At 38.0% G+C, this 26,839-nt stretch overlaps 1 long non-coding RNA gene across 1 annotated transcript; it reads left to right on the top strand.

The window, feature by feature from the left end:
• The first annotated feature begins 4,082 nt into the window (after positions 1-4,082).
• On the top strand, positions 4,083-26,839 carry LOC146545335 (uncharacterized). The gene is made up of 3 exons (XR_014881239.1): positions 4,083-4,281; positions 4,395-4,444; positions 26,357-26,839. It is a non-coding gene; the product is annotated as an uncharacterized LOC146545335 (long non-coding RNA).

The following is a 26,839-nucleotide window of genomic DNA, read 5'->3' as shown; positions in this document are numbered from 1 at the left end:
TGATTGTTCTACGGCATTGTACTGCAATGTGTATCATCTAAGTAAATAACTAAATAATAAATACATAAATCAGTAAATAAACAGATAGGGAGATATATGACCAGAAAATCAAGCCACAGCTTTGGCAACATTTCCCATCAAACTACTCCTCCCTGTGAGCTAAGTGTGCAAGCACAGCTGTGGTTGCATGCACTGCTCTCCAATATCTGCAAATCTGAGGTAGATCTGTAAATTCACCTACAACCCAAATAATCCACTACAGGTAAACAAGACTGTTTGCAGTCACATTTCGGACCAATCTATCACACATCCTTCATCTCTGAACTCAGAAAACTGGCCTTTCAATACTATTGAGGGCAGCTTAATTCTTGGAAGCCTTGCACACTGCATGGAGTTATTAGAAAATTGTGCTGCCCTTCTCTCTACTGTTCCACAAATGGGTTGTGGAAGGAAGTGGGTAAGGAGGGAAACCAACTGTTTCAATGCTGATTTTCAACAGGTTTATGAAAAATAAAAAAATAAAAAATTGTATGACCTAAAGGATGTGATAGCAGGAAACTGGATTCTCAGGGTACAGGAATTTCAGTCCTGTTTCCTCACCTTTCAATGTGTTTGGTGCAGCAAGTGACATTGTAAACATAGTTACATCCAGCACAAACACAAAGTTTGCAAAAAAACCATCAATCCATTACTTCAGTTTAAAAAAATCTAGAAATAATGCTGAAAAACAGCCACATAGCAGCCATCCAGGCCATTTCTTCTAATCCAGGACTAGACAATTTTTGGGACAACTGTTTTTTGCCTTCCTAAAATTCTCTGTTGGCATGGATGCCATGGGTTGCCCAACCTATTCCAGTGCTCAACTACTGCTGTTGTTCACACAGTGAACACATAAGTGTTGAATGACATTTGTGGTTGCCAAGCATCTACAGCAGTCTTTCTTCAAATGCTTATGAGGTAGAATTATCTAGCATATCTCTGTTAGGCTTTTTTGAGACTCTGACTTAGGCATAAATCTATTGTTTTAAACACTACACTGGAAGGTAGGGGTTGCTTTGGCTTGTTTTTCTTTATTTAGATTAACTAATAGGAAAGTTGAGGGTATCAAGATTCTACTTGTGGCTGATCTTTGCAGGGGAAACAGTCATGGAATTATGGAATTATGGAATCATGAATCATAGAATCACAAAATGGCCTGGGTTGAAAAGGACTATAATGATCATCTAGTTTCAACCCCCCTTCCACAAGCAGGGTCGCCAACCACCAGACCAGGCTGCCCAGAGCCACATTCAGCCTGGCTTTGAATGACTCCAGGGATGGGGCATCCACAACCTCCTTGGGCAACCTGTTCCAGTGTGTTGTCATCACCCTCTGTGTGAAAAACTTCCAGCACAATAGACAACAGCACAAAATGGAGCATGAGAGGTTCCATCCAACTGGTGATGGAATACTGGCACAGGTTGCCAAGAGAATTTGTGAAGTATCCCTCTTTGGGGATCTTCAAAAGCCACCCTGCTGTGGGTGCCCTGTTTGAACAGGTATTGGACCAGATACTCCCAGCAGTCCCTTCCAATCCTTAACCATTCTGCAATTCCACGACTCTGCAAGGTAGCTTTGCAAAAGTACTCCATTAATGATTAGGAGTTCAGAATGCTGGTAGCTGGTGGTCACATAAATGATGAGCGTGGATCTCAAACATATTAAGAAAACACTTCAAGAAAACATTTATGGAGTAAATCCTATGCTCTGCCATCCTATTATTTAACAATGTGGTAGGACAAAAATATGGAAAAAAGGTCAAGAAAATACTTTTAATCATAAAAGATTGCAGACAGTATCCTGAGCAACTGTGTATTGGTTAACAGTTAGACTTGACGAGAGCACTTTGAAAGAAGCAAACTTTATCTAATTTCACCTCAGAAAGGGAGAATGGGCAAATTCATCATAGTTAAAGAAAAGAAAAATGTTGATATAACTTGAAGTTCAGAACTCCAGTCCTTTAAGTGCATCAAATAGTCTTCTATAAGACACTTTTATTTACTTTTGCTAATTGCATCGGGACCTGTCTCACGGCTTCTGTCATAGATACACTTAAAGATATATAAGTACCTTGGACCCTAATCCTACAATTTACAGGCTGTGGATGAGTTGCAGTCCCAAGGACTTAACCTTGTCTTTCACAATGACAGTTTTCTGTTCTTGGATTGAGATCTTTTGTCCTATGTCTTTCTGAGTTATCATGAGAACTTTTGCTCCAACCAGCATTCCTACAAATATGGCATTCAGAATACATTGTTACTGAAAGTACAAGAAAGGATATTTGTTGCCACCATCTATATGTTTGTTCTTTCTGTTTTGTCTTTTTATTCTATAGGACATTAGTGTCCTCTCTGTTTCCCATCTGCTTCTGCACATCACATCTTTGTGACGTTTATCTCCAGACATTGCTCCTGTTCCCATATTCTTGTACTTACTCCTGCATTGTTCTGACATAATTTTGCCCTTTTCCAAGTAATCTATCTGTTGTCAGTGCTGATGCTAATCTTACTGGAACAGTGTCACCCCTGGAATTCTGAGGGTGGAATCTAAAGAATAATAGTGCTAAAAGGTATTATGGGGTGCATAGGAAATTGTTCTTTGGACAGGAATAAGGCATATGCAATCTACAGGATGTTCCTGTATCATTAGTATCTTACATGCTGTCCTACAGTACCAACAGTTATTAAGTCACTTGATGGGAAATACTTTTAATCACAAAGCTTACTCTCTAAGCTTCTGTGTCCCTTCTTCCTGAACAAACATATGACAAATGATTAATATTAAGCCAAACATTGCTCATTTAAGAGATAATTTAAAAAAAAAAAAGTTATTGCTTAACAACTCTGTTTGAAAGCAGTGTTTTAAAGTGGATCAGTCATAAAATGGGAGGAAACCCAAGTGGCAACATAGAGCAATAAGCTGAGACTGGTAACAACTGAAGCCAGTTAGCTAGGCAAGGCTGTCAGGATTTACAGAGAGATGAGAACAGGTCTGTTTGATTTGGAGTCAGGTTTTCAGCAATATTTCTTGATTGCACAATCGTTAGGATTTAACTCTTATTTAACAAATAGATTGAGCACTCAAGATTGCAATGTCCATCTGTTCACAGTCATCTCAGAAGATCTTTTCCTTCTGGCTTGGAAATCTTAAAAAGTAGTTATTTGTCAATGCAGTGCAGTTGATTTCCAAGGAATTTTAAATGGCACTGTAGATGTCTTCGTTTTTACGGGACAGCCAAAATTTCCTTGGCTCACCTGCCAGCTCTGTTCTGACTTGTGTGTCACACATCTGTCTGCTCACATCACAGTGTTGGACAACTACTGAGTTTATGGGAATATTTGTGACTGCTCTTAATTGAGATGAAGGCTATGACTCCAGCAGCCAACAGCAGGCAAATATCATCTGTGTAAAAGATATGAGCACTCTCTTTTACAAAAATGCATTATTGTTTCTGGCACATTCTAGATGACTGAGCTCAAGTGCTGGAGAATGAGATTGGGACATTGTGACTCAGCTGTTTGCTGTATAGCATTCATTAATATGTTTTGTATTTTTCTGCAAGGACAGTTATAAATAGTTTTCTAGAGGTCAGATGGGAAACACTAAGCACAATCCTTACTCAGCACCACTGGGGAATAACTTTCTCCACTCTAGACACTCTTGTGTTTCCCTGACTGCTTTTACTACTGAGATGGTGCCCTCTGTGTGTTTCTGGCAGTAAAGGGACTCATCACCTATTGAGGTGAAAAGGAGGGCAAAGAACCAGAAGGAATGCAAGGAGCTTGACTCTACCCCCATCTCCACGTGCAAGCTAGATTAAAAGGCTATAGGTCTGATTCAGGGTTCCCTGAAGTCCATGCAAATATTTGTATTGATTTCAGTGGCTTTGGATCTGCTCCTGTGTACACAGATGAAACAAAGTATTTTTCCCAAAAGGGAGCAAAGTCTTATTTTCCTTTCATAGAGAGAAGGTGAGCGCTGCTGCCATTTTCTCAGCTCAGCTCCATCTAGGTGTTGCTGGGCATCTTGAGCAGAGGTTAGATTTCTAGCTGATCCCTAGCCAGTCTTCCTCATGTGTATCCCTCCTTCTTGTCATTACAAGGTGAAGGAGAATGATGCATAGAGTTTTCTGCCAAGTAGTTTTGAATGTGGAAGAGATAATCTAAGAACAGAAACTTTCATGGAATGTGCCAGTTTCAAATGAGGGAGAATTTAAGCCTTTATTACCCAAGGCAACTATAAGTGAGTGTGACAATGCCTTTATTCTTTAAAAGCATATTTCACTTGTGCTACCATATTTTTTTGAACCTTTGTACCTGAAAGTTTTGTTGTTTAATTGATTTTTTTCTTGGAAGAATATAGATAAAAAACTTACAAGCAAATAAACCCTGAGGCTACAATCCAGGTAAGTTCACTGTATCACAAGCCATTTAAGTTCATGTTCTCACATCTCTTTGTGTGCGTCCCCCTTGACGTGATGTAGAATGTAATTTATCTTCAAGATTTAGTGCCTGTGGCATGTTGTAGGTATCAGTATCAGTGCAAAAATACGTAATAAGGTCAAGCCACATGGACCTGCATGATTTAAAAGAAGGGCTTTATCACCATGTTTTGTTTTGTCAGTTTGATTGGCTACTGTTGAAGTAGTGGTCTGTGTTTAATCTATCTTCTTGACTTTTCAAAGTTTCAAAGTCTATCGTGAATGTTCACCAAGCCTCTAACTATAAAACCCTGCTTTGAAATTTCAACCATGACAATTTCAATATGTAGTAAAATTTTTAATCAAATAGAACTTTATAAGATTATATCATATTATTTTTCAGCTTGAAGGAAAAACTGAGAGGCACTGGTTTCTTTTTTTTACTTTTGAAACGCAAAGGAGCTCAGTTTCTTTGAAGTATTCCTGAAGTATGTTTCTAAAAATCAGTTTTGGTTCATCTGTAGAATAAGTCTCTAAATAAAATGCTTGTAAATAAAAATATGGTTTGGAGGTAAAACATACAGTAACAGATTTTACAACTTCTGAGATGTCTTAATAAGTGATGGTATTTTGACTAAAATAAATGCACTCACTTTTGGTCAATAATACAAAATTTTCAAGTTCTTTCTGGAATACCAATCATATTTGGGACAAAGTCCTTCTAAGTGGTTACCTTCCTGAAAGAACACTCAGTAAGGGCTACTGGACGAAGTAGACAAAGTTCTTTGCACCTCTTATAAACAAGAACGAAATAGGAAGATTACAACATGCCAGAATCTCTCTCTTTACTGTCTTTCTCTGTTTAGTCTGAGAAAAAATATGCCTGGGCTTTTTTGCTTCACTGTTTATCTGGTCTCTCTGAAAACATCTGGAGTTGATTTTCAGCAGCCGTAGGAGGAAGAAAGAACCCAGAGAATTGCTTCCTATGCTATTGTGATGGTGGTGAAGGATTGCAGGAGGTAGTGAAGGTGGGCACATCTGTGGGCAAAGCAGAAGAAATTAGAGACATAGTGGCAACAGGATTGTACAGAAATATCAAATATTGAGGTGAGAGAATTGTGGAGAGGCAAAGATTACTAAATTCATGATTAGAGAAAAAAAAGCATATGGAAAAACAGTAGTATCACTTTGGAAGCAAGGGATTGGTAGGTTAATTACAGAGACAGAAATGAGTGAAAGTGAGAAATTAGGATATCTTGGGCTCAAGGCAAAAATCTCAGTGAACAAAACAAGAAATATCAAGGGTGCCCAATGAAGTATTGAATGAATACTTAGAGAAAGCAAGCATGTAGAGTTGTGAGAAAAGCCCTTGAGCAGAGCAGAAGTTGAGAACATCTGATTTCTTCCAGTCTTCTGAAATAGTGATGGCAGGCATTGTTGTAAAATGTCCTTGCTTTTAGATTCTCTATGGACACTTCTCTACATTCTCCAGATACTTGTGAACCTCCTTGAATGTCATGTCTGCCATTGGATGAAATGTTTGAGAGGTGTTACTGGTGAGGGCAGAATCTCCTAGCAGAGGAGAGGATACAAAAATCTGGCCTAAAGATTAAAAGATTACTTAATTGTTTTTTGTTGTTTTTGTTTGTGTGTGTGTTTTATTTTATTTTAGCTTTACTTTTCATGTTCGAGTGTATGCAAGAATTAGAGCTATTTTGTGCCTTTCCAAGGCAGCTAGTTAAGGGCTCAGAAATCCTCATTTTTAAGATCCTTGCTACTTCCAGAGAATTCTGAGATGAGTGACAAAAAAACCAACAAACCTTGCATTCATTTCCTTGTGTATTTTCTTCTTTTTTTGACTTGGAATCCCTAAAACCTGCTGCTTCTGGCCCAAGCCTTTTAGTTTCCTCCAAGGAAAAGCTGATTCAGACACAAATGAGATAGGGAATTGCTAGACAGAATGGCAGATAACAATGGTATCTCAAATGTAGTATGTAGTTGTTGACTTTTCATGTTAGAATGAAGAAACAGTTAATCTTGGGTAATGTTTGTTATCTAAACCAGTGTCATGAAACCATAGGGAGAAGTAGGTAAGGCAGAATGAAGAGCTATAAGGACAGATTTTCCTGCTGTAAGTAAAGGCCCACTTTTTTAATAGCCAGCTGTGTAGGCGATGCAAATAGAACATATCTGTGATCTAGTAGTACATCCACATTACAGAATTGTTGACCCCATTCCTGATATCAACTTTGCTTGCAGAGGGGATGAAGTGTCAAGATCTGCTTGTTGTCATAAACTATGAAAGAATGGCAGGCTCACGGATGCTTTCATGTGGAGCCTGTCAAAGTAAGTTTTATGTGTTGCCCTCAAAGCTTACAGGTGTACCTACCTCAAACTTTTTTAATATAGGACAGTCATAGATTATAGCAATGGTGAAATGCAGATATATGAGGAAAAAAAGGCACTGTTAATTGCATAGGAAAGACTTGAGAGAATCTATTATACTACCTATCACTGAAAACTTGGTCTAAGCCTGCCTTCACTTAAGGTGTTGTAAAGACCTGCATGATGAATTCAGACAGGACAATTCAGACAAATACCATAATGCAAGCACTGTTTTGGGAACACTGTTTTAGCAGTGTGAATGCAACAAAAGGATAAATCCCTGAGACTGATGCTTTCTAAAGGAGTTATTTTAGAGAGGGGAACGATATACTATGGTGACAAAATACTAGTGCTGTTTTATCCAACCGTCTTAGTTCACAATTCATTTGTGTAAGGGGTGAAAATAGAAGATATTAGAAATAATGTGAAAATCTCTAATATATCTCAAAAAGATTGTAATAATTATGTAAAATAAAAGAAAAACACATTTATCTGAGATTGGAGATTGGAAGAATGGTGACAGTAGTAACTTGTTGTGTCAAAGAACACACAGCTCATGATGAGCTGCTAACAGCCATTACACACTGTTTTGAAAAAAAAATTAAGAGACATGGCTCTAAATCTGGTTCAGGAAAAACACCGAAGATAGGCTAAATGTCACAGGATTCTATCTATATGTGGTGTGTAGAGCTAAGTCAGAACTGTACTGTGCTCAAGTGTAATGTAGCCTTGCAGACAAGTAGGAATGGACACATTGTCATTGTCTCCGTGAATAGGCAGGACTGAAATGGAATTACTGCACCATTTCACAAGTGAGTGGAAAAAAGAGTTTGGAATTTTGTCTACCTTTCACCTTCCTTCATCCAGAGTTGCCTAAATCCTTGCAAAATTACATTATCCTTCAGTAAGACTACAGCAAACTTCCACCTTCCTAGTGCTATTCAGGTGTGCACATGGTCCTTGCCTCTTTTTCATCTCAGTAAAAGACATTAGTAATGACTAAAAGTAACTGTATCTTCAGAATAAGAAAACAGTATTTTTTAATAAGAATTTTATTTTAAGAAGATGAACTATCCATTTCCATTCCATCAGCACATGTATTTAAAAATTATATCTAACAGAGGTGACTGTTGAAAGTTCCAGATACAATAATGTTATTTTTGAGCATGGAAATTTTCTTCCAGAAATGCAGAAATTAGGATGGTCTTTATTTTTTTTCTGGCGAAAGAACAGTCTTTGGCAGATACTCTCAAATGTTGAAGTTTTCTGAAGGACGAGCTTGGATGATAGAATAAGAAGGTAGTAAATGGGCTTTTGTAAAATGTATGCCTTAAATAAATAACTACAGAACCGTGGAATTGCTTGAATTGGAAGTAACACTTAAGGTTCACCTAGTTCAATTCTTCTGCAATGAACAGGGACATCTACAGCTAGATCAGGGTGCTCACAGCCCTACTCAGCCTGATCATGAAGGTCTCCAAGGACAGGGCTTCCACCTCCTCTCTGGTAATCTGTTCCAGTGCTTCACCACCTATATTATAAAAACCTTTTCCTTATAGCCAGGCCAAATCTACCCTCTTTCGTTTAAAGCCATTTCCCTTTGTCCTGTCACAACAGACCCTGCTAAAGAGTCTGTCCCCTTCTTTCTTATAGCCCTCTTTTAGATACTGAAATGCCTCTCTCAGAGATTCCTGGAGCCTTCTCTTCTCCAGGCTGAACAGTTCCATCTCTCTCAGCCATGTCCTGGACATGCTCCAACAGGTTCATGTTTCTCCTGCACTGAGAACTCCACACCTGGGCACAGTAATCTCATCAGTGCAGAGCTGAGTCTCACCAGTTCAGAGCTGAGATAGACCAAAGTCTACTGTGAAAATACGACCTAGAAGGTAGAACTGAATGATTGGGACTTATCATCACAGCTTTTAAAAAGAGGCCTTTAAAAAAATTATAATCAGAGTATATTTCATACTTCAAGAATGTCTGAAATAGAAGAGCACGGACTGATAAAGCAGGATAAACTCAGGTCTTTTGTAGCAAATTAATATTTCAAAATAACATTTCTCCCTTCCATTCTGTGGTTGAATGAATTATTCATGGCACTTACTGGAAAACTAAGGCCCAGAAGTTCTTCTTTACAAAATATATGTACTTTTTATGGGACAATACTTTGCTATATTGTTATGGGAATTTCATTTTTGAATGTTTTGCCTATCATTTAAATTCCATGTATCAAATAAAAAATTATGCAGATATACTTGGGTGATATGGAACAAGTTAATTCAAGTGGAAAACGCTGCCTCTGCATAGATAAAACTGCATTTAAAAATATAAGTCGAAGTATTTAAAATCAAGACTAAATAATTGGTAATTGCACCATTTTTTTTCATGTTGAAAACTTAAAATGTTTTAGACGTTAATCAGAGATGTAGGAAAATACAGTCTTTCTTTCATTCTTCAAAATCTGAATGACTCTTCTTACATTAATAACTACATTTCAGTGTGTAAGACTCCAGTTCTGTAAATGATTCAGAATGCAGCTTTGTTTATAAGCATGCAATTCATTTGTCTTAAATGAGTTGCATATTTGAGGTCAAATTTCTACAAAAGGGTACAAAACTTATAAGCTAGTCACGTATATAATACATTCAGTGTAACTGCTCACATATGGTCAGATATTTATGAGTCTAAGAATTTGCAGAAGGGGATCTGGATCTTGCTTTAGATTCTGGCCCAGTTTATTACTTTGTCCAGAAGTGAATGTATGATTTAGATCTTAGGCCTGAATCCTGCAAACAGTTTTAACGCGTGCTTAAAATCCCTATCTCTGAACTTTTTTTAAGGTGTGTTAATATTAGAAAGATAAAATTCTCTGGCCAAGACGTTCTCATTGAAAAATAACTTTCTCTTGACTTTCTCATTGCTGATACCCACTGGTATCAGCAGAGCCAGGATTTACACTAGTAACCGTGATATATGAGTTTTCATAAGCCACTAGCATCGTGCGCATGCTCTTAAGTTTTCTTACATGTTGCTTCAGATCTTGTTTTAACCTTTATTTTCTGACATATTTCTACTCTAAAACTCAAGAGTCAAAAGGTCTGTAGGAAGTAACAGTTACCTCACTTATTGCTTGGATGGTCGTAATAATGGGTCAGTAATTAGAGGAAGAACACTGCATACTTGTTGTTATGTAAAAGGATGCATCTGTGAATAACATTTTAGTTAGCACATCCTTAAAAGACACTCAGGTTGATAATTGCCCAGCTGATCACAATAAAGGCTAGCAGCCCCTAGGCATGCTGGGAACATAAAGCTATTGAGGAGTCCTGTAAGAGGGTAGCTCTGTCTGAACCTTTCATGCTTTTCTAACCTTGTAACTAAGGAGATAGGAGTTTCTCATTTCTTGAAGCATGCAATTGTGGAATAATTCCAAGAAGAAGGAGCTTCTGAACCCAGGTGAGTTTGTTCTTTCAAAATTCAATCAGATCTTGAAAGCCTCTGACTTCCCTAGTCATACTGGCCAACTGCCTTAGTATTGAACACTTCTTTGAGGGTATAGAAACTCCTGAGCAGGTTTCATATGTTTTGTTTTTTTGGGGGGGAGGAGGAGAGAGGTGGGGGTCACATAGGTTTCAGTGCAGGATTTCAGTGATACATATGACTTTTCAAAATCTTTGACTGGAAATAATGATTAGTGATGTGCTTATTTGGAACAGAAATTATTGTGTTATAAAAATCTGTATAATGTGTGCCAGGAAAATAAATCCTTAGATTTGAATGAGAACAAATGGGGATCTAAGAATGGTTATTTAGGTAACGTACTATTATCTGTGCATTGTTATAAAAGAATTCGATAGAAGGTGAGCAAGGTAATTAGACAAGTGGAAAGACTTCACAAGAAAAAGGCCACCCAGAAATTTGGTCATATCGCTATTTCTGAGTAAACCTTTTCCCTGATTTATTGTAAGTATTCCACTGAGCTTATTGCTAAGGAACAATAGAGAATGCTGCTGTGATTACAGGAGGACAGACTTGAGGAGTTCCAATTTTTCTCAGTTTAACAAAGAGCCCAAGTTCATACAAGTTTATGTGAATCAGAGACTGCCCTTCTGAAAGAAGGTAGTCTAAGGGCATATCCTTTCAACACGGATTTAACTGCAACAGAACTACACCCAGACTGAAAAATACAACTACTGGTTATTGATTTTGTTTATGGGTGGCTTCATGAATATGTTTGTAAATCACTTGAGGTAAAAACAGACCATTTACCACAGGAATCTATATGATAGAGACTACTATACAAACTGCCTTTTTTAACCTCAGAAATTGTCCATGAAATTAAAAAAAAAAATGCTTCATTTTGAAATCCTGGCTTGAAAAGGGCACGATTAGAATATCCATGATTAGGAGAGGAAATATGAAGTGGTCTATGAGGGCTCTTTTCAGGAAGAACCTTGCCTAAGCACAGTTTTTGCAAAGTTGTTGGAAGCGTAATGGAACATGCTGAGATCAGGAGGATGTCACTAGGTAGTGTCAACGTGTCCCTGTTTGAGAGATGCTAATGGAAATTTATATCATATTTGCTGCTCCTTAAGCCTCATAACATGCAGTTTTCTTCACTCCAAGGACTTGAGTATGTTTTCTGATTTAAGCATTAATATATTTCTAGGAAACAGTATACTGAATAACAGACATGAGGCTGAAATAAGACCTTACTCCTGTCTAAATTTGATTCTTAATTAGCCTCAATTAAATAGATTTTCTTAAATGAAGAAGCTTTTTTTTAAAAGCTTTAAATTGTTTCATGTCACATTTCACCAAGCAACTATTTACAAATATGTATTATAAACTCCCCCACCCGCACAAGCACGTTGGATTCCAGATGAGTTAATAACTGATCATGTTCAACACTCCATAAATTTCTAGTTTTTTATTCAGCCAACCGTTCTTGAATATTTGCATGGGTTAGCAGAAATAGTTTGGTTATGAGAATATATTCTGGAGACTTTAACAAATGTATTCACATGAAGCATTATTGCAAAATATATCATACATCTCACTGTACAAAGATGATGTTAAAGACTTAGGGGAGGAAGAACAAAAGTTTCAGTGCCAGAATGTAATGGGTTCCTTGAACTGAAGATGGTTAACTGTGGTTAGCCAAAAGAATTATACATCAAGAATAACAAAGAGAGCAGAAAACTTACTGCAAAAATGTTCAGTAATTAAGGTAATGTGTCTGAGAATATTTCAAGGAAAGCACTGGGACTTATGCTAAGAGAATAGACTGGTAATCTAAACAGTGCCTTTTTTATAAGCCCTCATGATGGTTGATTTACTCAGAAGAGAGGATACCAGGAGAGACTGGATATTTGTTTCTTGAGTACAAACGTTAAAAAAAATAAAAATAAAAAAATGCAACCATTAGAAATGGAAGCCATAGAAATATTATGTATGAATGCTTGGTGCTTTTGCTTTTAGAGTTATTTAGGAACCTCTTGAGCTTTAGAGAACATGGTGTCACTGTGATAATAAACAATGGGGGACTGAAGGTGATTGTTTTTAACAGATATCCAAAAGGCACCCAATCCCATTTACTTGTGAATGTGGGGAATTTGGGGATTTTTACCTCTGCTGTAAATATTGACTTGTGCTTTGATAATTGATTGAATCATCTGTGGTACTTGTTGGGTTTTTTTGACACTTTTAATCTGAATTTTCCAAAATTCAAAAACGTCTGGAGGATAAGGGTACATAATTTAGCTACTAAATCCAGTGACCCAGCCCATATCCTCTGTCTAATGCCAGGAAATACTAGCATCCTTTCTGTTACATTACAGTGCCTAATACGATGCAAGAATATTGTCTTTCATTAAATGAAACAATCTTTCAGCAGCCCCTGAAATAAGTCATATAACTAATACTGTTTCCTCCACAGTAACAGCTGAGATGCTCACTTTTCAGTTTTGAATCCTATCCAAGCTTCTAAGCAACAACTGTTGGACTCTTTCAGTATCAAATCTATGTGTTGTTGCCCCTGTATTACTAGTGCTGACTGGCAGAGGTCTACTAGTGTCGTGTAATCTTAAGTATTCCTGTGACTGAATGCTAAGTTGTTAGCAGTTCCTCTGATATGTCACATCACTTTTAAAAGCAGCATTGTGCCTATTTGAAAACAGGAACCAAGACAAACAAAAAATTAGTTCCCAGTGTTCTGTGGCATTTGCCACTTCTTGGACTCAAATATTATTTCACCTCAAAATTTATTTTCAGATATTTTTCAAAATATATTAGATCTGGATACAAATACAGACTGGCTGGCCACAAGTCCACATTGATGAGATTCAAGTACAGACTGGGAGATGAGTGACTGGCAAACAGCCCTGCAGAAAGGTATCTAGGGTTGCTTCTTGACACAAGGCTCAATGTGAATTGACATTGATCCCTATCAGTCATGAGGGCAAACAGCATTCTGGGATACGTTAAACTCATAGCTATCCTGTCATAAGAGGTCATTCTATACTACACTATGTTTACCAATGGTGCAGCCTCATCTCGAATATTTTGTGCAGTTCTGGGCTCCATAATATAAAAATGACCTTAGGTCACTTGAATGCATCAAAAGGAAGGTTGGAAGATGTGCTCTGTGAGAAGAGGCTGAAGATACCCTAGTCATCCAATCTGGAGAAGAGCATGCTAAGAGGTGTTGTCATTGTTCTCTACAACTTCCTGAGGAGGAGAAGTGGAGGGGGAGGTGCCAGGCTCTTCTCACCGGTAACAGATGGTCGAATATGTGGGAATGGCTCAAGGCTGCACCAGGGGAGATTAAGCATAGACATTAGCAAAATTTCCTTTACTGTGTGAATAATCAAATGCTGAAACAGGTATTCTAAAGGGTTGGTTGATGCCCCACGTATGTCAGTATTCTAGGGACATCTGGACAATATCCTTCAACTTTTGGTTAGCCCTAAAGTGGTCATTCAGTTGGACTTCGTGATATCTGTAGGTCCCTTCAAACTGAACTATTATGTTTTAACAAATAATTACGCTCATATCACTAACTTCTGCATTATCAATTAGTGTTTTTAATGTTGAGACAGCCTTTTGTTGTTCTTTAAAGTATATAATGTACTATAATCTGATGCAGTACACTGAACTTTCATTCTTTCTGCAAATGTATATATTGATGCTTGTGAGAATCTCTAGTATTAAACTAAATCCAAACTGGACGTAAAGAATTGTAGTGATTCTGTTCCTACAAAGTAAGAAAATTCAGATTATAACTTCTACTTTTAAATAAAAATGGAAGAAGTAGTTCCTTGCAGACACGAGCAAGAATAGTAATTTCAGGTCATGATGGATTTGGGAAGATTTATATAGTAATTTGCCATTATCAGCAAGGTAGTAATATCAATAACAACTATAATGATGAAAACAGTGACTTAAATGGGACAATAAATTTTGATAAAAGGTTGAATTGTTTTTCAGATAAATGCAAAAAAGGTTATCTGTCTAAATTACTGTGTGCTACAGTAATACTGATTTCAGACTTCAGTCAGCAATGGGAAAATTGTCTTATCTCAGAAGTGTTTTGATTTAATCTTGATTTATTACCTATGGACTCTAAGATTTTTAGCAAAACAGTGAAAATTCCACCTGCATTCTAGGAAATTAAGTATATTGGTCTTTTTGGGAGTTGATAAGGTAAAAGATGATCGGGTGGGCTTGTTCAGTGTGGGAAACAGAAGGCTTTCAGGAGACCTGATAGTGGCCTTCCCAACTTAAAGGAAGCTTATAAGCAGAAGAGAAACCAACTTTTTACATGATCTGATAGTGATAGGACAAGAAGAAATGGTTTAAAGCTAAAATGGGAAATTTAGGTAGATGTTATGAAGAAATCCTTTACTCAGAGAGTGGTGAGGAACAGGCTCCCCAGAAAAGCTATGGATGTCCCATCCCTGGAGGTGTTCAAGTCCACATTGGAGGAGGCCCTAGGCAACATGATCTAGTGGATGGCAACACTGCTAGATGATCCTTAAGGTCTTTTCCAACCCAGGCCATTCTATGACTTTAAACTGGACAGTATTTTGTAAATATTCCTGTACTGAGTTAGACAAAAGTTATTTTTTCCAAGTCTTCTGCCTCTGACAATGGCAGATGGCAAATACTTAAGAGAATATAAAAAGGTAGCATACAGACAAATACTTCCACTGGTATAACTCCAACGTAGAAGCTTGCAGATCCAGGCACTTTATATTTGTATTTAACAGGATTTGATGTATTTGCTTTTTCTAAATCTGTCATAGCACCTCATGAATTCATCCATGCGATTCTTTTCAAATCCCATGTGTTTCATATTTTAATTGCACATTATTCAGATACTCTTTACTTCAATGGCTAGTTAGCACTGTAGTTTGACACCTAAAAATGGACAATGATGACTTACTTCTGTAAGTCACCGAGGTTCTGTGCTTTTATCTCTCATTTGTATCTTTTTTCAAAGAGTTTTCTAGGTTAATTTACTCTCAAACCTAGGCTTCTCCATGTTGATAATCTTTTGTTGTTTTTTTTTCTGTATTGTTGTAACATTCTTTTGGAGTAGAGGTGACTTGAATCATTTGTGTGGAGGCATTCTCTTGTTTTGTGCTTTTATTTTGACAGCAGATGCTTAGGCAAGTAAATTAGAGAGGAATATCATACGGAATGTCAGTGGTCTCCCAGTGCTTGATCTTAGTACCAAATAGTCAATTTATTGGTTAGAAATTTCTACAGCAAAAAGTAATCCTAATTCTCTCATCCACTTTCTTGTGGAGTATTTTTCAGTTTGGTAGAAAAATGGTTGAGTATAGATAGGAGTTCCTAATGGTTCCTAAAATTAGAGGAGGAGAGAAGTAATGTGAAATGATGATTTAAGTAGTAGTCTGCATTACAATTGTAGAAATAGTTGCTTTTTTGAAATCTTTACTTTGTAGGGAAAAGGAGGGGGAAGGTCAGTGCTTGAACCCAGAACAAATAAGTTCTTGTGGTCATCACAAAGTAAAATTTTTGTGTGAATTGAAACAAACAGTCACTGCCAGCAGAAACGTTCAGCCCTGCATGGAAAAGATTCGATTTTTAGGTTCTGATCTCAACAGCAGAGATTCTCAACGAATATTCACTTTTTGCACCATATGCTCTTATGACCCATTGCAACCCTGCATCCTGTTGCTGTGAATAAGGATAAAGGCCTTCCTATATATGTTTTCATTTTTCCTGTTTCTGAAAGAAGTGAGATGTTGTTCAACAGCAAATCAAATTTGGATGTGATTATTACTGTTGAGAGAATAAGTGGCTGGCTGACTGGGTAGGGAGCCAAGAAAGGTTTCTAGTCATGAGCAAAGAAAACAGCAGGATGGGACTCAGCAGCTCCATACCCTTGCCAAAAGAGTAACACCGAGCTTGAGGAAAGTCTGTCTTGCAGGCATAAAGAAACACTGTCCCATATATTGGGTACTGGGGTATGCCACAGATTAGTTACAGTCCCAGAAGACCTGTAAACAAGTGTGAATAGATCATGAATGTATTATGTCTGTAATGAGATGGTGTACAGGAAAGACATAGGATTGTATTGTGTTTTTTTTTCTTTTCAGTATTTTATATATCTAACAAAAAAAACAGGGATCCGTTTTTGTTTTTCCTGAGAGTACTTGGATGCTTTGCTCCAGGTGCCATATTGATTGTGAGCAATGTGAAGTATCTGAGGGCATGGGCTGAGCCACCGTATGACAACCCCTTCATCTTCCCCGTGTTCTCTTCTTGGGAAGTTAACAACCATTCAAGAACTGCATGATTTTGCAGTTGGAAGGTGGTGAGTAAACGAGTGCAGAAAGCAGGATATAGGGTTTTTTGTTGCTCCACCCCCATTCTTATCAAGGAATCATACTTAACTACAGCCGCAAACTGTAAGATCTTAGGCTCTGATAAGGAAGACACTTCACTTGATTCTGGGATTCCACAGTCTCTAGATTCCTATGATCCTCAGAAACATTCTTTGGCAAAGATGTTAATCATAATGTAGAACGAGTGCAAAAAAGTGAATGTAATTGCTGACTGACAAAAACATGTCCAGTGTATTGCTGTCCATTAAGCATTACTTACAACAGAAGCTGTTTTTTTATATTGCCTATATAATTCTGTTAAATTACAAGAATTATGAAGAAGTTATAGAATAATCAAAGAATTGTAGAATGTCTTAGATTAGAAGGGACATTAAAACCCATCCATTTCCAGCGCCCTGCCACGGGCAGGGCTGCCTGCCACCAGCTCAGGCTGCCCAGGGCCCCATCCAACCTGACCCTGGGCACCTCCAGGAATGGGGCACCCGCAATTTCTCTGGATAGCCTGTGCCAGTGCCTCACCACCCTCTTTGAAAAGACTTTCATTATAACATCTAACCTAAATCTCTCATGTTAAAATCATTTTTCCTTGTCCTACTATACCAAGGAAGTCCTAAAGGCGCTGGAGCAGGCTATCCCCCTGTGCCACAAGATGAGGTGGCAGGTAGGAAGACAGGTGTGGATGAACAGAAGGCTTTTCCTGAGGCTCCAGGAGAAAAAGAGGATCTGCCTCCTGTGGAAGGATGGGCAACTTGGGGAGAGTACAAAGACATTGTTAGGATGTGCAGAGAGAAAACTAGAAAAGCAAAAGCGCAGATTGAACTCAACCTGGTCACTGGGACAAAACAAAGAGAACAAAAAAAATTTTAACAAACATATTAACAGTAAGAGGGAGAGCTAAGGAAAATCTCCATCCTTTACTGGATGAGTCAATGAACATGACCACTAAGGATAAGGAAAAGGCTGAAGTTCTCAGTGCCTTCTTTACATCTGTCTTTAAAAGTCAGACCAGTTATCCTCTACCCCCTGATCTGGGAGTCTCAATTGGGAAGCAGAATAAACCTTTATGATTCAGGTGGAAACAGTTAGAGACCTACTACTCCACCTGGCCTGCCACAAGCCCATGGGGCCAGATGGGATCTATCTGAGGGTGCTGATGGAGCTAGCGGAGGTGATAGCCAAACTGCTATCCATCATCTATCAGAGTTCTTGGTCAACAGGAGAGGTCTCAGAGGGTTGCAGGCTAGCCAATGTGACTCCCATCTATGAGGAGGGTTGTAAAGAGAAACTGCAGGCTGGTCAGGCTGACCTCGGTGCCAGGAAAGGCTATAGAGCAGATAATCTTGAGGGCTCTTCCTTCTTCCACATAACTAGCAATAGGCCTAGTGGAAATGGCCTCAAGTTGCGCTGGGGAAATTCAGGTTGGACACTAGGAAATACTTCTTCTCTGAGAAAGTAGTCGAGCTAGAAGGGGCTGCCCAGGAAGATGATAAAGTTACTGATCCTGGAGGTGTTCAAGAAACATTTAAGTGTTGTACTGAGGGACTCGGTTTAGTGCGAAATATTGGTGATAGGTGGACAGTTGGACTGGATGATCTTGGAGGTCTTTCCCAACCCTGGTGATTCTATGATTCTAAAATTTTATTTTAAAAAGTCCTTTTTGTAAACTTTCTTCAAGTACTAGAAGACCATAATAGGTCTCCCCAGAGCCTTCTCTTCTCCAGGTTGAACAAGCTCAGTTCCCTCAGCCTTTCTTCATGAAAGAGATGCTCCAGCCCTCTGATTATCTTTATGGCCCTCCTTTGAACTTGCTCCAACAGCTCCACATCCTCCTTGTGCTGGGGACCCCAGATCTGGATGCAGTACTTCAGATAAGGCCTTAGAAGAGCAGAGGGAAGCAATCACCTACCTTTCTCTACTGGCCACCTCTCTTTTGGGGGGTTCTCAGGTTAGTGTTGGTATTCCAGGCTGCAGGTGCACACTGCTGCCTCCTGTTCAACTTTTCGTCCAACAGACTCCCATGTCCTCCTCCACAGGGCTTCTCTCAAGATTTTCTTTTCCCAGTCTGTAAAGGCCTTGATGAGCCTTATTATGTTCACGTGGGCCCACTCTTCAAGCCTATCAGGGTCCCTCTGGATTATATCTGTTCTGTTATATCAACTGCACCACTCAGCTTGGTATCATCATCAAACTTGCTGAGGGTACACTTAATGTTTATGACATTGATAATGATATTGAAGAGCATTGATCCCAAGACCCTTGGGGGTCACCACTCATGACCAACTTTCACCTGGACATAGACTTGACCAATCTCTCTGAAAGTGACCATCTAACCAAGACTCTCTAGACACTAGGGACTTCAGTGTTTAAATTTTTTCAACTAGACTGTTAACATTACTTTTCTTTAGATAATTCAGCCAGAAATGAAAACTGAGTATACTTTTCCATATTCTTTAAATAACTAAAAAAAAAAATAGATACATAAATAGGCTAAGAATACCCCACAGAAAGGAGACATTATTGTAGAATGTATTTTTGCCAGATCTCCAAATTTCTATCACATAGTTTCAACAATCACAAAAATAAAAATAAAATCAAACAGCCTAAAGATCAAAGCAGATCAAATTAAATCTGTGAGGTGCTCTAAAAATGAAGAGATGGCCTGAAATGCTATGAAATAATAATAATAATAATAATGAGCTCTGTAGCCCACAAAGGAATATTTGGGAAGTGTACTAACACTTGTCTGTGTCTTGTTGATTTTCCCTGAAACTGCTAAACAACTAATGAAGTGAAAGTTCAACTCAAAATGTTTAATCTAGAGCTGACTGAAAAACTATTTGGAGTAAAACAATAAGAAAAATGGATTTTTTCCAAAACAAGAACTTTCAGGAAAAGTCTTCAATTTTTAACATCTGCATTTTGGTTTTATTTTTTTTAATAATCGAATATTTTGGTCTTCTGTTCCCCCTTTTTTTCTTCCTACTTTCTCTTGCCATTGAATTTAATCCCTAGGCACTGGCCTTTACATTACTCACTCCCAGATTTCTTTTTTTTGTTTTGTTTTGTTTTTTGGGGTTTTTTTACTCTCTTTCATTTGTGACTTCCAAAACATTCTCAATTATGAAAGTGTTAGAGTAACAGAAAACAACAACAAAAGACTTGTAACCATGCAACTTTCTTACAGTAAAGAATGCTTTGAAAGTTGTAGAATAACAAACACACTTTTCTCTGAATAAAATTAATGATGTTTGGAGAGAGAGAGAATAAACTCAAACAAAAGTTTCAGTTGAAATTTGACAAAGCCACATATGTTCAAGCCACGTATGAAATAGTAATAGGAATACATTTTGTAAAAATGTTTTTTTTTCTACCAGTGTTGTACATTTTAATATCAGGAAGGACTACCACCTTATCCAGTTTTCCTGTACATGCCCAGTCAATATAGAATCTCCTGGGACTGCCTGTGATTATCCGTTTTGTTCATTATCTCTGCGAGTGCTGCTGACCAATGCCTGAAACACTCCTAATAAATAATCTTGCTGTTGTCCAGAAAAGTCTGGAGATCTGAACATCCTACATATTTCCCTCAAATCTTATAATGCAACCACAGAAATGGTACAAATATGCCTGAACTACTTCAGAAACAGCTAGCTTTGTATCTGGATTTGTGGCTACAAAACAAACCCAGAGGGCTTATCCACTTGGTCTGTACTGAACTCCAGGCTGTTGCAGATAAACTGCCAGTGCTGGAGACACCTCAGGTCCTCCTGCATTGTCCCTCCCTTTCTTACTGATGAGAGCACAAGTGTAAGTATTTAACTGACTCTAGACCTTAGTTTATTAAAAAATTCAGCCACATGAATAATTGGGATATTAGGAAGGCAATAAACTGACATAATCTGTGGAATGAGAATGCTAATAAAATGTGTATGTTTAATACTGAGGTCACACTGACTGGAACATCTGACAGCAGACCCAAACCCAGGGAAGACAAATTGTTTCTGGAGCTTCTTGAAGGTCAGTGTCAGGCTGTGAACATGCCAGGCTGTCATAAAAGCATCACCACAAATTCCAATGTTTGCCAGACTTTCCAACCTGCCTATTGGTGGGTAAATACTGCATACAACCATTGTTATGATTTTAAAATGCACTGACACTGATGGAGGTAGTCTTTGCTTCTCTTGGCTGCAAGCAACCTGTGAGTTCACCACCATTGAATGGCTAGAGGTAAGTTTGAGATAAGAGTCAAGGAGCGCAGACACATGAGACAATGTAGTGGAGCTCTGGTTATGAAACAGTAATGTTTTTTGCAGTATTCCAAATTTTAAAGAATGGGTGTGGGGAAAAGTATGTCAAGAGAAGGCAACAAGTAGCTGCAAGATAAGGAAGAAGTCCAGGAATTATTCTAGATTTTAAACAATATACTATCAAGATTAAAGGCTAAAGGAAGAAAACAATCTCAAATGAGTAAGAGAAAATCAAACAAGCTTTTTTTTTAGTTGTGAGAAATGAGGAAAAATATGTAGGAGAGAAGAATTTAAAGTAGGGAGACATAGCACAGGAAAGAAAAGCAATGATTTGAGAAATTTTTGTCAAAGTTGATTTGGAAATAATAGCTTTGAGTAGGTGTGAAAGGAAGAAAAAATATCACAGAGGAAATGACACAGAAAGAAGACATGGGGATGGGAAAAGAATCAGAAGCTCAGTGAAATACAACAAATAATTGTAAGAAGGAATGTTTTGGGGTAAAAGACAGGCTGATGTAAGCATGCAAATGAGCCATTATCTTTTTTCTTTGTTCTGTTCTGTGGGATCTTTTTATCTCTGACAGTGCTGCTAATAATACCTCTAGCTTGGCTGCTTTGATAGCCATACCTGTCCTTGGAGTCTTTAGCACACAGAAACTAGAACATGTACATACTGTCAACCATGCATGCATAGCTAACAGGACAGAGTCGAGCATACACTGAAACTAGAATGAATTCAGCTCTGTTTCTGAGAACTGAAGATCATTTTTCTTTATTATATTGTTAGCATAGATGCTGGCAACATTCTAACCCAGTTCAGAAAGCACTTTACTTGACAGTTCCCGAGAATGGCTTGCAAGTCAGCTCATGCCAAGGGCAGTTTGGATGCACTCATTGCAGTTTAGCAGGTAAGGGATGTGAATGGGTTTGAGATAGCCTGCTCTGTGCCAGATCTTTGGGCCAAAGAACTTTCCTTAGCATATTTAATTTAGTAGCATGGATGCAGCCAAAGAGTGAATTGTTTCCTCTCCTTACAAGAGAGCATGCAGTAGCTTAAAGCAAGGTTGAATTCCTGTAGACAATAATAATAATAAAAGCTGCTAGAAGAACAATTCCAAATCTGAATGCAGGATGCATGGAGCAGCAGAATAGGGGTCTGTGGAATTACATGTGCCAGTAGAAATCTTGGGATGGGATGAGAGATAACTAAACTGATGATGAAATTGTATCTGGATGCGCTGAAACCATTGTCTTTCATACTGTAAAGTAATTCTGTTTTGTTTGTATGGATGACAGAACTTGGGTTTCTGTCTGTATTCACTCTTAGGCACTGGGGCAGAATATTGGTTATGACAGCAGGCAGTGTCACTTGCTTAGTGTCTTCTCTACTTCTTATGCTCATGAAAATACATTTAGTGAATTGTGGTGCTATATGCAGAACAGCCAGTTTAGAAAGAGGTTGGAAAACATGCAAAAGCTGAACCAGTGAATTGGCCGATGATGTCATAGAGAGACCTGGAGGTTAGGTACAAATAGACATGAAATTACACAGTTTTCTAGGTTTTTTCATCTACTGTTACCCTTCTTCAATGCCCATGATATTGAAGCCAAGAGATGCTCCATAAACTTATATTAGTGTATTACCATTTTTCTAATTTATTGGCTCATATCCTTTGTCCTTTTTGTCCTTTTGTACCTAGATGTTACAAGTCAACTGAAATAAAACGTTTAGTTTAAAAAAACAAGAATTTAATTCATCAATGAATATAGCATTCTGCTAGGCCAAAAGTGTTGCTCTTCTCTGTTAGCAAGTAGAACATACAAGAAGATTTCGAACTTTTATAGGACATTCAAATGTTTAATGATAGAACACTGATGTGATTTTTGTCAAACAAAATCCTCTGGACCTGTGTTCTTTATCTGTCTGTCGGATGCATGATGAGAACACCTAGAAGCCCCACTTGAGATAAGCTTCCATCAGTCCTAGATACTGCACAGAGACTGACTCAAAGAGTTTACAGTCTAAATGAGTGTGATTAAAAAAAAAGATGCAGTAAAATGAATTCACATAGAATATCAAGAGCTGCAATGGAACCAGATTAAGATGAAATCCCATCCTTGTGTCAATGAAAGCTTCATTTCCATGTGACCTAGATTTATACTTCCGGATGACTTTGCCAAAACTACAGGGGAAGTCTGCATCGGAGACAGGAATTGAACTCTGAGTCCTTGTTCAGTGATGCTACCCTTCCTGCCAAAGGGATAAAATGGTTTAAACATGCTTCATGCATGGCTCTCTGAGTGAAGTTAATTGAAGTTATAGATGTAGAAGGCCTACAGGCTTGGGTCATTCATCCTTTCTACATGCTTTCCCTTCACCTCAGGTCTGACCATGAGATATGAATAAACTCAGCAGGTTCACAAAGAAGGCATAAATGGACCTTTTACAGCTAGTGAACTCAGGTTTGGAAGAAATCCAAAACCTCAAAAGGAAATTCAGCTGAAATGACCAAGTTTTGCCTGGTTTAGGGTCAAAACTTTGTGAAAACAACATTAATAAGCCTTGAATGAGAAGTCTTAGATCACTTACATTTGGATTATGTTTGCTGTCGGATAATACAGTAACTGGTACAACAGAGGTGATCAAGGGAGTTGCTTGAAGTTAGCTCATACAAAAAACTGCAAAGGAGCGATTTTGTCCAACCTATGGGAGATTGATAAGTATTTTGATTAGAAATCTGATTTCATTTCAGTGCTACCATCTGGTGGGCAAAATGCAGACAGCAAAAATCACATTGTTACAATACTGGAACATTCTGATACAGTGAGTTTTTGTTTTACTTTGTGAAGGAAACATAAGATATTATTAAAACAACTTGAACATCTGGTTTGGGGATAAAGTCATTTTGCAGTGTTGCTGCCAAGCCTCAGGGCCAAGCACAAAGAGAACAACCTTCCCTTCCAGCCTCTCCATAATGCTTAACACCAAACTGTAAAATTTCATGTCCAACACAGACGAAGAACAAAACATACTGAAGCAATGGCTGTATGTGTCTAGAAAAATTCACCTGATAGCTGGAATGCCAGGGAACTATGAAAGAGTAAAGCTGCAGATTATAAGAGGCTAAAGACAAAGCTACATCAGGTATTCTAAGGAAATGAAGAAGAAAAGAAAGTTACTAGGAAACCTTTGTAATTATTTATTGAAAGGATCTGTTAAGATCCCTGACTGAAGAGCAGTGCTGTTTTCTTTGGTACAGTTAGAATTTACAATGTGAAGGTGGAAACATGGGTTAGACCTGACCTTCTCCAACTACTGCCTGAAATTTAGTGGATCTGGAAGAAAAGTAACCAATTGTTCCAATGGTGTATCGGTTACTTTTAAATGAATCTGGCCTCAAACCTCAAACATTTATGTAAACTTCTTTCCCATTAGGATGTATTGTCATAATCACATGTCTTGAAGTTTCAGAAAACCTTGGGGGAGATTTTACAGAGAACGTTTATTCAGAGTTGAAGTTCTGGTGGCTGAAATTTTACCCATAGCATTCTTATTCTTTCTTATACTGCCATTTTTCTCTGATATAAATGTGAACTATCCATGGATGTTTCAAATGCTACAAAGCCCCTACTCCAATGCACTCCTTGGCCATCTGCCTGCACTCAATGTTAACTATCTTCTAAAATGTGATTTAAGTTGCATCATACCGTTTGGTATCACTGTGACTTTTAACCTGGCGTAAATTAATGAAAGTGTTACCCAGCTTAGCAAATCAACATTTTGGTTGGTTTGGTTCTGTTTGTTTTTTGTTTGGTTGTTTTTTGTTTGTTTGTTTTGTTTTTAATAGATGTGAATGTACCATGGTCTGGTCTCAGAGTTTGGAGTTTGAGACATAGAATTCTTTGATTTTATTCGGTAGCCTTTATACAGTGATATTCTGTCTTTAGCTGCTGATATTACAGTTTTTTGAAACTTGGATAATGTAAGTCTGCTACTCCAGACAGTCAGCCAGTAGATGATTTAATGTCTCTAAGAACTTCCACTAATGACTACAACAGTAATTCATGGTAACTTCAACCTTGGTAATAAGGTTCACAGGGACCTATCTGGTCAAACATTCCAAAACTTTGGCTTCATTGGGAAATTTGTACTAAGGTTGAATGAGAATAAATAACCATTTTCTTAGATTTGCCTCATGAATTGCCCTTCTGAGTTCATGCTAGCTTGTCTAGCAGAACAAATAGGCATTTTCCCAGTATGGATTAAAGTGAATTCTGCTTCTCCTAGTATAATCTTTGCTCTTTACTTACAAATGATAATAAGTTGCAAGAAAGACCGAAATGAATTACTATCATATGAATGCTACTCTGAAAGTAATGCCTTTTATTTTATTATGCTGGCCCGTGACATCAGAGGCATATGTTGGTGGTATGACAGGAGAGTTGAACCTTCTCATCAGTATTCCAAAAAATTACATTTTGTTGCCATGCAACAGATAGCAGCAGAGGGGCAGTCTGACAGAATGGTGTGCATATGAAATAAAGGTGTGTCATTTAATTTCTCTACATGGGAAAAAATGGCACCCGTTGAGATTCATCAATGCTTGCTGAGTATTTATGGAGACCAAACAGACTATGTTGAAAAATAGTGTTTTGTAGCTGAGAATTTGCTCTATGAAATAGCATTGTTGTGCTCTTTGTGTCTTTGTAGTTTCCATGGAGATAAATAGGAGGCATTACTTTTGAAACATCCTAGAGCATCCTACTTACATGGAATGAAATGAAAGCTATTTTTTGACTCTCCATAAAATATTTTCCTTAGTTTTAGCCCTTCTACACATTTTATGTTGAGAAGGTGGATAAATAAGCAAAATTCTCAGATTTTAATGACAGAGGAGCAAAACAGAGCAACAGCGGCTCATTTAATTTGATTTATTGATGTTTGAAAAGGTTGTGGAAGGTCAGCGTGGCTTTCAGTTGTTTTTTGTTGTTTTTGCTTGTTTACTTTGTTTTCTTTTTGTGCAAGCTTATCATTGTTATTTGTGGAAAATTCATTTTGCAGTACTCCCAGAGTTGTTCTTGTTAAGATCTTCTGCACAAAGGAAATTACACACTTCTGCCTCTTCCAGTGGCCTGTAATTTTTGAGAGACTATGCTGACTGGAATGGCTTGAGCCAAATCTTGACTTCAGAAGGACCTTGAGGACAATCTGAGGGATTTCTACTGTGTGCTTTCCCTGGGCTTAACTGTGAACTAGGCATTAGCTACACACTCTTGTCTGGGCTAGGCAGAGCCTTTGAGCCTGTATGACCATTCTTATGTTTCTTAAGACACTTATGTGAGACTGAATTACCTAGGAGACAATATTTTACTTTCCTTTACAGCAGAATCAACTCAAAACTGCTAAGTCCAGAAGAGGAGCTGGTGCTGTCAAGTATGACATGATTCTCCCACTGTGGAAAGTACAACTGCCTGTCTCCCTGGACTGGGACCTCAGAGGAATCTGGGAGCCCAGAGCAGCTGCCTCACACCAGAGGCAGTAGCCTGTGTCCCTGATACTGCCTCAACTTCAGCAGAAGTCAAGGCTTAGAATATGCTTTAACTCCGATAGAGATGGAATCTTCTCTGTCAGAGAGGCAACTGATTTTGGCTCTCCCTTGTACTGAATTATACTGAATTCATATCTTTCATCCTTTATTTCAAGCTTTTCCTGCATAATACTCGCCATAAAACATTCTCTTGGAATTCCTTTGTTTAATGTATTTCTTCTTTTTGATTGCCATGATATCTTTTAGAAGGGGATCCAGTTCTAATCTGAAGAGTTGATTTCATAAGTTTTTCTTCTCCTCCTCAACATTCAGTGACCCTTT

The sequence above is a fragment of the Meleagris gallopavo genome, chromosome 1, assembly GCF_905368555.1.
Source record: "Meleagris gallopavo chromosome 1, MGAL_WU_HG_1.1, whole genome shotgun sequence".
NCBI lineage: Eukaryota > Metazoa > Chordata > Aves > Galliformes > Phasianidae > Meleagris > Meleagris gallopavo.
This window is presented reverse-complemented; position numbering and strand designations above follow the sequence as displayed.